The sequence below is a fragment of the Tinamus guttatus genome, unplaced genomic scaffold (assembly GCF_059628265.1).
Source record: "Tinamus guttatus ecotype Peru unplaced genomic scaffold, ASM5962826v1 Tinamus_guttatus_pri_ptg000086l, whole genome shotgun sequence".
Lineage (NCBI taxonomy): Eukaryota > Metazoa > Chordata > Aves > Tinamiformes > Tinamidae > Tinamus > Tinamus guttatus.
In genome coordinates this window covers 2024004-2037148 of record NW_028288620.1, presented here as the reverse complement: position 1 = coordinate 2037148, position 13145 = coordinate 2024004, and the positions used below count along the sequence as shown (strand labels likewise).

Below are 13145 nucleotides of genomic sequence, written 5' to 3'. Positions count from 1 at the left end.
TAAGATTAATAACTACAATAATACATTGCTTTTTAAAGTTACTAAGTGCCTATAGCTTAAGATTGTGAGTGCATAACTACTGCTCATCTTCACAATAGCTCTGTTAGGCAGGTAAGGGCAACTTGTGGGCTCAAGTTAAATGAGTTGCCTAAATTCACTCAAAATTGGCAGCAGTGAATGGCAGCATTGGGACTATAACCCATGATTAAGGCCTTGAGCTTAACCACAATTGGGCATTTTCCCTTTCCATATATTAGGAGTAAATATAAAAGGGTTATGAAAGCAATTACGAGCCAAGTGCAGTGCCTAATTTTCAGGCTTTAATTTTTTTGTAATTAAGGCACATTCATAAATTAGCTCAGTGCACTTTCAGGATTAAGCAGCAATGAAATTTCTCTCATTAAAATTCAGAATGTTTTATTTGGATAACATATAAGAGGCTTTACAGAACAACATAAGGATTTGGTTCGAAAATAATGTCCAGGTTAGCGTACTGATGGGTAGAAAGGTTGTGCAAGTTTCTGAGCATAATTCAAGGATCCAGCCTCGGGCTGAGTGATTTACATGTAATTCTCTTCAAAGGTACATCTACACTGCACCAAGCAGTGCCACAACAAGATCCTGGCAATAACTCTGAGTCTGCTCATTTATTGGAAGAAAGCATACAGCACTGCTAGCTTTTCTCCTGGGTAACTACACACTTGTAGGATCGGAGATAAATCATTTCTAACTAGCTCAGGAATCCCAAACACAGGCTCCATTGTTCTGCAAAGACACAGCACAAAACCTCTCACTATAAAATGCAAAGTGCATCCCAGGCATCAAAATAATGAAGTAAATTCCGGATGATTTTTTTTTCTGTAAGTGCATGCCATGCACATATACATGTAGGCCTTTATGCTCGATATTCTCAGGAGTTGCCACTATGCTCCCTTTTAGAAAATTCCTTCAGGCAGGAATAAAACAAGTTGTATGGTATGACTATGCATGCAGGGCTCCTACAAAATGGCAAACGTATACTGAAATATATATGATGGTCTGAATCCATTTTACAACTATGTCAAAATTTGGCCCTTGTTTGCAATATTTTACATTACTGAAGAGATGCAAATATTTTGAAGTACATTTATAGCACCCCATAAAGAAAGATATAAAATGAATGTTTGCAATGTTACAACTGCATGTGGAATGGCATAGCCAAAATTCTCAATCTTCTATGTTTTTTTATAAAGGAAAAACTAAATTGCACTGTGTAAAACTGCATAAGAAATTAAAGGTAAGGCTATTTCTACAATAATACTGTTCAAAAAGTAGAAAAATGTCCTTTTTTGTAGTTATGCCAATTCTCCTTCAATCTATCTTTACTATATGCTCATAGAAACTGCAAAAATATTGCAGGATTTCTCTTGCAAGAAGCAAGCCTAAAACACTGTATCGCTATATAATTACTTCAGACAAGAGCCACAGTCAACCTGTATATATTTTTCCGCAAATACAATGCCCCTAACTTAAAGCACACGAGCAGGTTCCGGGTCCTCAGTGGGCACTCCTGAATTCAAGCATGCATCTTTTTGCACCAACGCAGGCTAAGGGGGAGCTGTGTTTTACTGACTCACAACGCAGGAAGGGAAGATATCTGCTATACTCATACATAACAACTAAGCTTAACTGTAAGATACTAAACTACTGCTTGAATCAAGCTAACTACACAGAGACCAAAGTGCACAAAAATAAAGGCTAGTATTTTCACACATTGCTGCTTAGATGTTCACTGTTTGAGACACAAACTCAGTCTGGCCAAATGCTTTCTTTCTTGAACATTTATTAACTTAAATGAAATAATATGAATTACTAAAAGAAAGAAGTCATCTGTGACACTTGAGTTCATGTTTCCAAACCAAAAACTACTCTGAGTCAAAGCATCAGCAGGAGTCTTAGAATGCTAGACAGAAATAAACTAGGTAATAAAATGCCATTATGTTCAGCAGGGCACAAATCTTCTGGATTGACAAGCCAGGACTATTCTGTTAGAACAAAGGTCCACATTCCTTTAAATTTACCCCTTAAAGTGAAAGTGCCAAATCTTGTCCTGAATTTACAGGATAATTTCAGAGATTCCACAGAGGTTGCTCTGGATTTACAGCTGCCAACAAGCTAGACTCAAAAATCGAATGCTACAATAAATAGCTTTGACTTGGGCAATGGACTCATGAAGCATTTTATTCCTTTAATTTGCTAGTGAGATAATTCTCTTCTCCCTATTTGTTTTTATATTACTGTTTCTGTGACTTACCAACTGGGAATCATGTGATCTTCAGCTAAAGTAAATTAAAAAAAAACCCTGTTGGCGCTCAGACTCTGCTTTATGCCTATATCCAGGGAAGAAGTATGCATGGTGCTAAAATAATTTAAATATACTTGGTAATTTCAAATCATTCTCCCAAATTGCATTTGAAGACTTTCCAGAGTATATTATTCTAGTACTTAAAAGTGCAGATCATCTATTGAGATTTTCCAACAAATAACAGATTAGCTGAGTAGCATACCAGAAATTCAAAATACTGCATGGCATTCTTAATATGTTTCCCAATTCCACAGACTTTATTTGTGTGAGTAAGACAGCAGGACTACAATAAAAACAAAGAAAAGAAAATTAGGGGATATCCTAGAGTATGAAGGAAGTCTTCCATGAAAAGTTGAAGACGCAAAGAGCAAGACCAAGATGAAGAAAAAAAAAATGTCCCAGATGAAAAAATAAGACATAAAATAAAAATAAAAAAAAAATCAGAAAAAAAAGCGTTGAATCAAACTGTTTCCTGCAATGCTGGAGTTCCTTGATGTAGTGCGATTACTAAATATAGTATTTTACTAATCTCAGCAGGACGCTGGCTAACTGCATGCCTGTCAGATGTTTTTAATGGCCACCCCCCGTGGAACAAATCTAAGGAGCGCATGAAAAACACCCGCATTTAAAAAAAGCCCCCTTGCTAGATCATTAAGGAAAGATAAAGGCCCGTGCACTCCCATGTGATATATAACACAATCCCTGTGTCAGGAAAACACAGGTTTGATGAGTTCGCCTCAGGTTCATTAATCGCCGTGTCTGCCTCCCAGCAGCGGGCAGCGCCTCCGCGGCAGCTACCGCCACGGCCCTCGGCAGCGGCAAGACTGACAGGCCGGCAGCGACGCTCCTGCTGCTCCAACACCGGCTCGCACGCCGGCAGGATCAGGGCCTTAAATCTCTGCTCGGAGACGCAATCCGAGGCTCCGGACTGAGGAACGAACCACTGCTGTACCGTAAACTGATGACATGAGGCAGGCGACAGACACTGCCATAGGCCTACACGCTCGTTATTTATATGCCTCGTTACGGAAAGGCAGAGAGTTGCCGTCTATGAAAGCGCGTAACGCGTGAACAGGGCTGAAAAGGCTTGTTCGATAAAGCTCCTAACGGGAACATGTAAAATATGTGGTAAATGCAAAAGCAGCTTATCTGAGGCAAAGATGCCTGACTGTCATATCATGCTATTTCCGTATCCTCTGAGCCGGGCTCTCCTGCTCACTGGGATGAAGGCAACCTGGGAAGCTGGGGCACATACTACGCTCAGGGGCGAAAGCGAGAGGCAGCTCCATCCTGCCACCGAGGCTGGTCCATCACTGTGACGCCTGCCTCTAGCTGAGGGGAAACCTGTTAACGCAGGGAACCTGGAATCAGGAGACGGGACACGGCTTTCCCTTAAAATAACCCAATTACACCGGACAGCACCTCAGCCGCCCCGTCCAGTTCGTGTCTGCTCCAAAACACGTATGTACCTAGACACCTTAATGTTACGCGGTTAAGTTACTGAATACAATATCCCCGAAAACACCGAAGACAGTAAGTGAGAAACACCTGATGAAAAAATAACAAATTATTCACAAGGGAAAACACTGCAAAGCACTATAGAGTAACCTAAGTTACACCTGACACGGTTTTAGCAGAAGCAACTTCTCTATTATAATTAAAGGCAACTATTCAGATAATGCGTGTGTTTTTAAGGAGAAGAATCAAAATTAAATTTCTATTTTATGGTCAAAGTGAATATGAAAAAAGACAACTTCATACAGAGGAATCCCTGTGATCTCCTGTTTTTATCGTATAGCCTAAAAAATGAGGCAGATGACAGATTGTGACCAGCTAACAGAGCATGCACAGAAAGAGCTTATTCTGCAGTATCTGTGGAGGAGCAAGTGCCTCAGTTATCGCCTTGAAAAACTGCCTCGTTTGAGAGAGGAATTTCATTGGTGTTGAGAGAGAAAATCATTCCAGTTTTAAATATTCTAGCAACAACATCAATGGGAGCATGTTTTCTTTTACATTCTCCTTCATTATGAAGTCTCGCGTAAGTGAGGATTTAAGGATTACCTATTCTCTGCTTACAAACTGCAAGCGAAAGGCCAAAGTGAAAAAATTATGTCAGAGCATGGAAGAGCATCTCTATGAAACTGCAAACATAAAACCAGCTGCCCAAATTTGCTGAAAAAATCCAATGATGGTACAGACACTGCTTTTATGCATTAACCTAGAGATACGACATCATACGTAAAGATTCAGAATACTTTAAAAACAAGTTAAATAAAGTGTATCAACAACAAAGAAATCATTCCACGTCTGAAAATAACCTGGCTTCTTTGTGCCCCTGTCCTGAATGAGACCGAATGAGACGACAGCTAAAAACCCTTCATTCCTGGAAAACCAGGTCCTCTGGCAGAGCGACGGGAGGAAACTGTAACACTGCATCTCCTTCAGAGACCAGATCTCTTATAATAAGTAATACCAAGCCACAGTCTACTATTAATCCAGCATCACACTTCCATGTTTTTGCTAGTTTGAACTCCCAGTCATTCAAGTTTTTTGCTTGCTTCCAAGTTCAGGTCTGTAGCTAACTTATCAAGTCACGTTAGGATTTATTTAAAAAGATTTTGGCAGGGGGAAAGGCCTGGTGTGTTTAGTGCTGGCTGCAATACTTTCGGAGATCCTGATAACTTTTCAATTTTCTATATACGTATAAAACCCCTAATTCCTAATATTGATTATGGAAACATAACTTACATTTTTTTCATGGGCCAAGCTATGTGCATGGATATGTGGGAGAAATTCAATTGTTATTTGAAAGTTGCTGAGAACAAAAGCTAAAATGTTGCTCAAGTCAAATACCGACCCCAGCTGTGCTCACATGCAATACCATTTAGTGCCATTTTCCTTTTTTTTTTTCTTTTCTCTCCTTTCCATTTACCTTTTTCCTTCTAGAAACTGAAACAAAAAGCTGCACCTGGAATTTTCAACAAGCCGGGCACTTGCAGACCACAGCCTTGTATCAGAAAATGTACTGACCTTTGCAGATATCTTTGCATTTGTTTCTCTAATTCTACATGCCCTTAAGTTAGCTTAGAAACATTTTCCTGTAGCAGATATTATACTGTGTTTTGTGAATACTCTAAGTTTCCCCAACTTGCATTTTTTTTCTTTAAATAGGCTGATAAGAGAACGATCCTCTTGGCTATTATCTTTTGCAGAATTACTACCACTTTAACTTCTTTGAGGAGAAAAATAGGCCTAGATGGCAGAAGCATTTCTGAAATACACGGAATCTAATAAAATCACATCTTATAGATCTACTCTGGATCACAGGGTATGACACTGTCAACCTTTTTTATGAAGTTCAGTTGATTAAAAAAACCTGTCAGACAGAATGCAATGAAGTCCAGGTGCTTTGATTTTTACATGAAGCTCTCTCAAGAGCAGGTCTTGTTCTGTTCTCTCTATTCCACATTCCCCCCCTTTTTAAAAAAAATTTCTAGTCATCCACAATTGCAGCTTTGGCCTTGAAGCCATTATCTATGTTATATACTCCTTTGATTTCAAGGTGATTTTCAGTGTAGCAAGACACCTGCAAGTTTCTGAGGGACACATGAGGACTTTCCATTAATAGGAGCTAATAAACTGGTTGTGCAAATTGGATGGTACTAGATTTATTAATAAAATCCTGATTTATCTGTTGCTTTTGCTTAGAGGAAGCTTCCTTCTCTCCTAATCTGTATTACTGTTATGACAACAATAACAGTTATCTTGAACAGAGGTGGAATTTGGGGGAAAAATAAGCTGCTACATTAGAGTATATTTTCTTCAGAACATAAAGACAGTAAGTGAACATGGTAAGAGAATTCTCATTTCCTGATTTATGCCTAGTTGTACAGAACAGTGGTAAAAATGCTAGTTAAATCTGGGCAGCCAATAAGAACTTGAACATCAGGTACTGGATGAAACTGCAAATTCTGTATTAGCAAAAAAAAAAAAAAAACACACACACACACACAAGAAAGAAAGAAAATGTATTCAGAAGATAAGAAACTGGCCAACTAATGCTACAGGTGTTTATATTCTCTGTGGGTAATGGATGAATATTGCTGCAGAGGTTACTGCACTGGCCATTAAGCATGGCCTAGAATGAACACACAGGGAGATATTCTTTCTGCAAACAGCCAGATTTCACCACTTCCAGCCACGACGGAGCACCACATCCTTCCACACATCATTGTACAGAAACCGATCCGCCCAGCGGGCACGTACAGCCCTCACACACTTGACTGGGATCCAAGGTACTGGGACCGGCACCAAAACTCGATTGCAGTGTGTTTTGCAGAAGAGGAGAGCTGTAACGTACGGCAGCACAGTCACACTACAGCTTCTCCAACATGCACCACAAATACTTATTTCCAAATATAAAGGTCACTAATTCCCACTGACCTTCTCTCCACTGTTATCCAGTGTTAACATTAAAGTAAATAACCCGATCACAGTTCCTTCTGGGGCCCACATGAATACTACTATTTAAGAACAACCTCACAAATGTTTGCAGCCTGGTCAATGCAGTTGTTAAGAAGTCTCCAATGACTTCAATGTGGGACCAGATGCACAGTTACATACATAGAATTACAGTGGGTTTTTTGAGCTATACTGTGGATAAAGCAAAATTTGCTTTAACAGTCTGATTGCAAAACTATTATCTTAACAATTTTTACAAATTTTTCTTTTTTTATTACCCTAAAATGCCATAATTTGAGGTCTTCACAGAAACATTTGTTTAAAAATTATTTGTTGAAATTGCATTAATCCATTTTATATTAAAGATGCCAGGAAGACCGATTACTGCAATTTCAAAAGCTTCCTCTAGCTATTTATGTTTTTTCCATTGGTGATGGAAAAGTGATGAGACTAGTCTTGAGATTTTTACCCTCCCCACTACTTGAACATATGTTGGGATTTCAGCTCCAAGCTGGCAACGCTGCAATGTTGCTGCAGCTGAAAGGTCCAAGGACAGAGCAGTACCATTTGGGTTCACGTTCTGGCTTTTAGGACTTGCTATACTTTCTATGATCAGCTTTCCCTGGAGACTTGCAAAAAAGTTCACAATTTGAACCCTTGCCCCAAAACACAGTAAGACCATTGGAAACAAACAACACAAAATGAGTAAACTTGCATCTAGAACTTGTGCAAGGTAGGATCAGTAGATAACTAGTGAAGAACAGCTCACGTGTGTGGCAGAGTGGGGCATCACTTTACCCACAGCAGGGCAGTGAGTCAAGAGAAAAGGTGAAAGAAGCAAGGAGAAGCAGGGTGAGAAATGAAAATAGCAACAGAAAACAAAGGCAGCCTATTCTAAAAATGAAGAGAGCATATTTGGGATGGGAATGCTGCTACTCTGTACTCTATCAAAGACACAGAGACAGCAAATGCCCACTGATTTTCTGGAAAACCATGCAGCCTCATTGAAATGTGCTGCCTGGAGGCTCTATATTGTGAGTTTTCACTTTTGTCGGAGCGTTTTTATTCATCTCTGTTTTGCTAGGTTCACCTTCAGCAGGAGGATTCTGCAAGCATCAGATGTAATACGGAACATTTTCAGCATGCTTTCACTCTACTTCCATTCAATAGAACGCCTAAAGAAAATCAGCAGTTCTTTTTATTGCAGCTATTTGAATTTGGGATTGATGGAGCATGTTCAGCATTTCTTTCTGCTGGTTTTAACCCTAATCCTGCAATCGATACCACTAATTCTTGCAATTTTCAAAACTAATTCAGAGATTCTTGTTCTTGAAGACTTTAAAAGACTGGCAAACATCTTGCTGTAGTCTTCTCCTCACCTTTATTTTCTCATGGCTGTTTTTATGAATGTAACGGGTTTATGGAAAATTTCAAAGGACAGTCCTGTTGCACAGATGCAACCAGTGACCTACTCTGGTGCCTCCAGAGATGCATTAACTTCTGCAAGTAAATGATCTGCCTTCAGTTTTGTACTCAGAAATTAAATCAAAGATTGTTAAAAAGAAATATCCTATGAGCAAAGACTGACAAAACTTCAATGGGAAAAAAAAACAAAAACAAAACAACAACAACAAAAAACAGCTCTGCAGCTCTGCTTGCCATGGGAATGGAAAAAGCATTACCAAAAAGCACGGATAAGGTGTTGCTTTTCCTGAGGTAAAAAGCAGCTCAGAGCTGAGAAAGGAGGAGGGAAAGGGCTAACGTGAACACTCCCAGGGAGCTCTGCCAAACTCAATATGCAGATGCCACCGGGTCGTCTAACTAACAAGAACTCATGAAAGGGAAGCTGCTTCCAGCCAGTGAAGTGGGATGAATCCTAATTTAACCAAGTAAGCATTTTTTTCTTAACTGTGGCCTGCTTTTGAAAAGAATTTTTGAATTGAAACTGTTATTTCATCCATCACTGGGGAGTTGTCATACTTGGAAACAAAACACTAATGAAGGACGTTAAAGGTACCTGCATCAAGTTTTAAGGAGATGTGTGTATATATATATATATATATACATACACACACACACATAAATAAATATTTTTATATATATAAATATACATAGAGAGAAAAGAAGTGAATACCATTTATATCCCAATTATTTTCTCTGGCTTATCCCTGAATCCCTTGCTTATTCCTTTGGTATTAGAAATCCCCACCAAGCTCAGATCTTACTGTCATGCTCACCTCTAAGAGATTGGCTTGAATAAGGGTTTCAGGCTAAATTTCTCCAGTATTAAAAAGACCAGGAACCACAAAACTTTCTTTAACACTGTTAACAGGTGCTAACAGTGAGCTTAATGCCGGACAAACAGAAAGAGATTGGGATAAAAGCCAGGCCCAGATTCACAGGCCTGTGCTAACTCAGCAGGAGGGGAGGAGAAGGCGGCCGTCCTCCATCTTGGGAGCCAAGTGCCAGTCCTGGGGCATTAAAAGTCTTGAGCAGCTTCAGCTGCGTCTAAGAGGCACCACGAAATGAAGCCTCAGTCACTACAGCTCACAGCCCTGTGTGAACTAGAGCTGATGACTCTTCCAAATTCTATGCCAGGTCCAAACAAGCAGAATAAAGAATAGTAAAGAAAGAAACACGTGTGCGTTTTGCTCTCCCTGTCAGAGTGGCCACAGCCTTTGGCAGAAGGGCGGAGCAGACACCGGGGAATGTAACGTTCTCCATCACACTAACAATGTTGGTGAGAAAGTCTCCAGAGAGGCAGGCCCATGTGCAGCCGGCAGCAGCTTCCAGCAGCCTGTTCACAGGGTGGCACGAGAGGGACCGACTTGCAAAACGCGACAGAGGGTTCCCTCTCAGGTCTCGACTGAACTGGAAGTCAAGTACCTAAGAGACACCTCTGCAACTTCAAAAACACTTGCCATTAGCATCCATAGTGCCTATGTCACTTTTTAAAATGGTATTTAGGTGCTTTTTAAATTGTGACCTGTGGGTCCTGCTCCAAAAAGTTTGCAATTACATGTAGATTAAGCAAAAACGGTAGATCTCTACTTGAAATTCACTGAGATTACAATTTATCTGAAATTCACAAACACAGCTCAGCAGTAAGATGCAAATACTGCAAGACTGATTGCCAAATCCAAGCTTCCACAAAGCAGCACTCTGGGTTTTGCTCCAAGTTGCTGTAGGGAAGGAAGGCCTGGCCTCAACACCAGCCCTGACGCTTGAGTAGGCCCATCTCTCGCTACAGGTTAAACCACAGGCTGAAATGCACGGGCTGCACGTAGCCCTACGTCTAGTGCATCCAGCAGGACTTCCCAAGAGTGAACAACCCCCCGGAAAGGTAACTAACTCTTCACTACCGGTTGGGAAAATGAGAAACATCTGGAAGCGCCCAACATACAACATTAAAATCAATCAACTAAGCAGATGTGGGGCAAAAGAATAAACAACAGATTGTGTAATCTTTGCTATCAATGAGATGCATCAAATAGAAACTACATTCTGTGTGAGCTTTTACCACGTAGCCACTACAGATAAAATTTAAGGTATCTAAGTCCTGCCAATACAGCAAGGCACGTGTAAGACTAACACCACTGTGACCCATTACGGGTCCATCCAGGCACGGGGATTGTGGGCTCTCAGCAATGGCCTCTTAAATTTTATAGCCTTTACTTCATGGAAACTCCCAGGGGAATTTCCTACTGGACTCTACCTGCAACTTGTGTTTTGCCTCAGTAGAGACTGGAGGCTCCAATTATTCATGTGTAAAGTTTCTCTAAATGCTTCAGATTAAACAAACTCTCTGGATAATTTACTGCATTTAAATTGTCAGCAAATGTAACTATAACTTTCCTAATCTACTTACAAAACAATGACTACAACACCACAGTCACTTAAAAATAACAATTCTAACCAAAGCTGAAACTTCCTTTAAACAATCTCTGGGAAAAGCCTGCAATATAATTAACTGGTAGATTGCGTCCATAAATATGAAGCAAGCACTAAAAATGCTTTATTGAGACTTTGGAAAGGCTTGCTGGAGCAGTATTTTGGTTTAATTATCACTGGTAATTTGAAGCCTGAGCCTTGAAAGTATCCAAGCAAAACACCTGTTTTTCAGTGACACTGAGCTGCTGCTTATCAATTACAAATGCCTTGAGAATAATAAGCCATAAGACATAGAATGCATTTTTTTTTAGTATTTTTCCATACATTGGTCCTAATAACTCTTAATATTAAGGGCTTACAACAGAATATGACTGAGATCACACACAAATGGTTTAAAAGAATTTAAATAGTCACATTTTTAAGACGTATCCTCTGCTAAGAAATTTCAAAGAAACATTCAAATAAGCAAAAAACATTTCTTTTTTTACATTTACAAATGAAACATCATATGCGTATTTATTGATTTTTTAAAAATTCAAAAATACATTGTAACAGAACAGAATGTATACGTTCTTCAGTGAAAAGACAAAACTGTGGTTATCATCTGGACCAGAATACAAATACATGCTAACAATTTAAAAATCATTTTGGGTCAACATGAAACAAGCTACCTGTTTGTAAATGCAGTAGTTTTCTACTTAGTAAATATGCCTGAGAAAGTTAACCTGTAAAGAAATAGGCTTTCAAACTCTTAAACACAAAGAGCTTTCTACACTGAAATGGTAGAGACCTGTGATATGCACCTGACAGGCCACTAAGCCATTTCCCACAGAGATTCTGTTCACTGCTCCACCTCAGCTCAGTGATCCAGCAGTGGCAGAGTTTCACATCAAAACCAGACTTATTCAAGCGAGGTGTTAAAAAGCATGCTAAGATGATGGAAAACCATCAGTCGGATACACAGAGGATATATGGCAATAATAGAAATGCTCTATCGAACTTGTGGTATTGCATCGGAGCCAAGTAAAAAGTAGTAGTCTAGTTTATGAGTGAAACGGATTATATTTTTGGCTCGAGGTAAGACCCTTTAAAAACAATTTCTACATAAGCATCTAAAATCGAAGCACAAAAAAAAACAGGACAAACAACTAAGCATTTTACAGTAACCACATCATGTAGGTGAGTAGGGATCAAAACAGTAACATAAATTGTGCATTGGTTCTATGAAAATAAAGTGTTACTAGTAGACACAAGCAATCTGACAAGATGTGAAAGCAAGCAGTGAAAACTTCACGGATTGAATTTCTTTTCATCAGAATTCATCTGTTTCTAGTGTAGGCAGATAACAATTGGAACTCAGAAAAACTGAGTTCCTATTAGCAGCTTAACTCTTCTGTGATACGTTTTACACTCGGTTTCTTGTATTAAGAGAAATGCAAACTAATTAATCAAAAATGATGCATGTTAAAAATGAAGACTGAAAGAAATCTGGAAGTACATTTTAGAGAGAAAAAACATTGGGCCAGATCCATAACTGGCGATATCTGATTTATTTATCTGTAACTGAGCTACAGTGCTTATGCCAGAGAAATACCTGGCACTGTTTCTCAAACTTTAGCAGCCTCTTTTAAATCACTTCCAACAACTGCATACTTGGTAAATTACATGGGCTTTGATGAAAAATGTCATTATCGGGCATGCAAAAATTCTCACAGTGACCTTCCATTTCCATAATTTTGTTACATGATCAAATTACATATGCTAAAACATATGAAGCCAAGTCTTCAAATGAAACAAATTCACAACTCTGAAAAGGGGGGGAAAAAAAAGACAGGAACAAGAGTATTTCTACACAGCTGGTCCTATTCTCCAGAGGTGCAACACAATAAAATGAGCAACTGTCCATATATATGCATGTAATTATGCATGTAGTTTCCTAATGGTGTTTAGGAAGAGGCTTCCTTTTCCCATCTTCTAGACTCCTGAAATGACTGAATGTATTCCAGAGGCTTTCATTGCCATAGGAAATGTACAGTATTTGTGGTGCTGGGTGCAGATTATCAGTGCTGCTGGACTAATGCGCTGGTACAGCGTGGTAGATCCTACACTCACTAGGGCTGAGTGTGAATCTGAGAACATTCTACACGGCTCTGACACCAAGTCTGCTCTCAGGCTGCACCTTCTGACCGCAACTTTGTTCTACCAGTTACAATTGGGAACCGAATAACAGTTTTAACAACTTGAGCCAGAAGACGACAAATATTAAGGTACTGTGTCAGTATCTTCTGGATCAGGTTGGAAGAGAGAAACCAACATCAGAGCGGGATGTAAAGCTTCTAATGCCAAGAGGTGAAGATACTCAAAGAAGTGCAAGTAAAAAGTATCATTTAAGCCTATAATTACTTAAGGAAAATAAACAAAGGACAGAGAATGACCTGCAGTAAAGTGA

General features: G+C 39.4%; 1 protein-coding gene across 4 annotated transcripts in view; it reads right to left on the bottom strand.

The window, feature by feature from the left end:
• STAU2 (staufen double-stranded RNA binding protein 2) overlaps nt 1-13145 on the bottom strand; it is a 141843-nt gene that overhangs the window by 61100 nt on the left and 67598 nt on the right. The gene's annotated exons all lie outside the window — the stretch shown is intronic.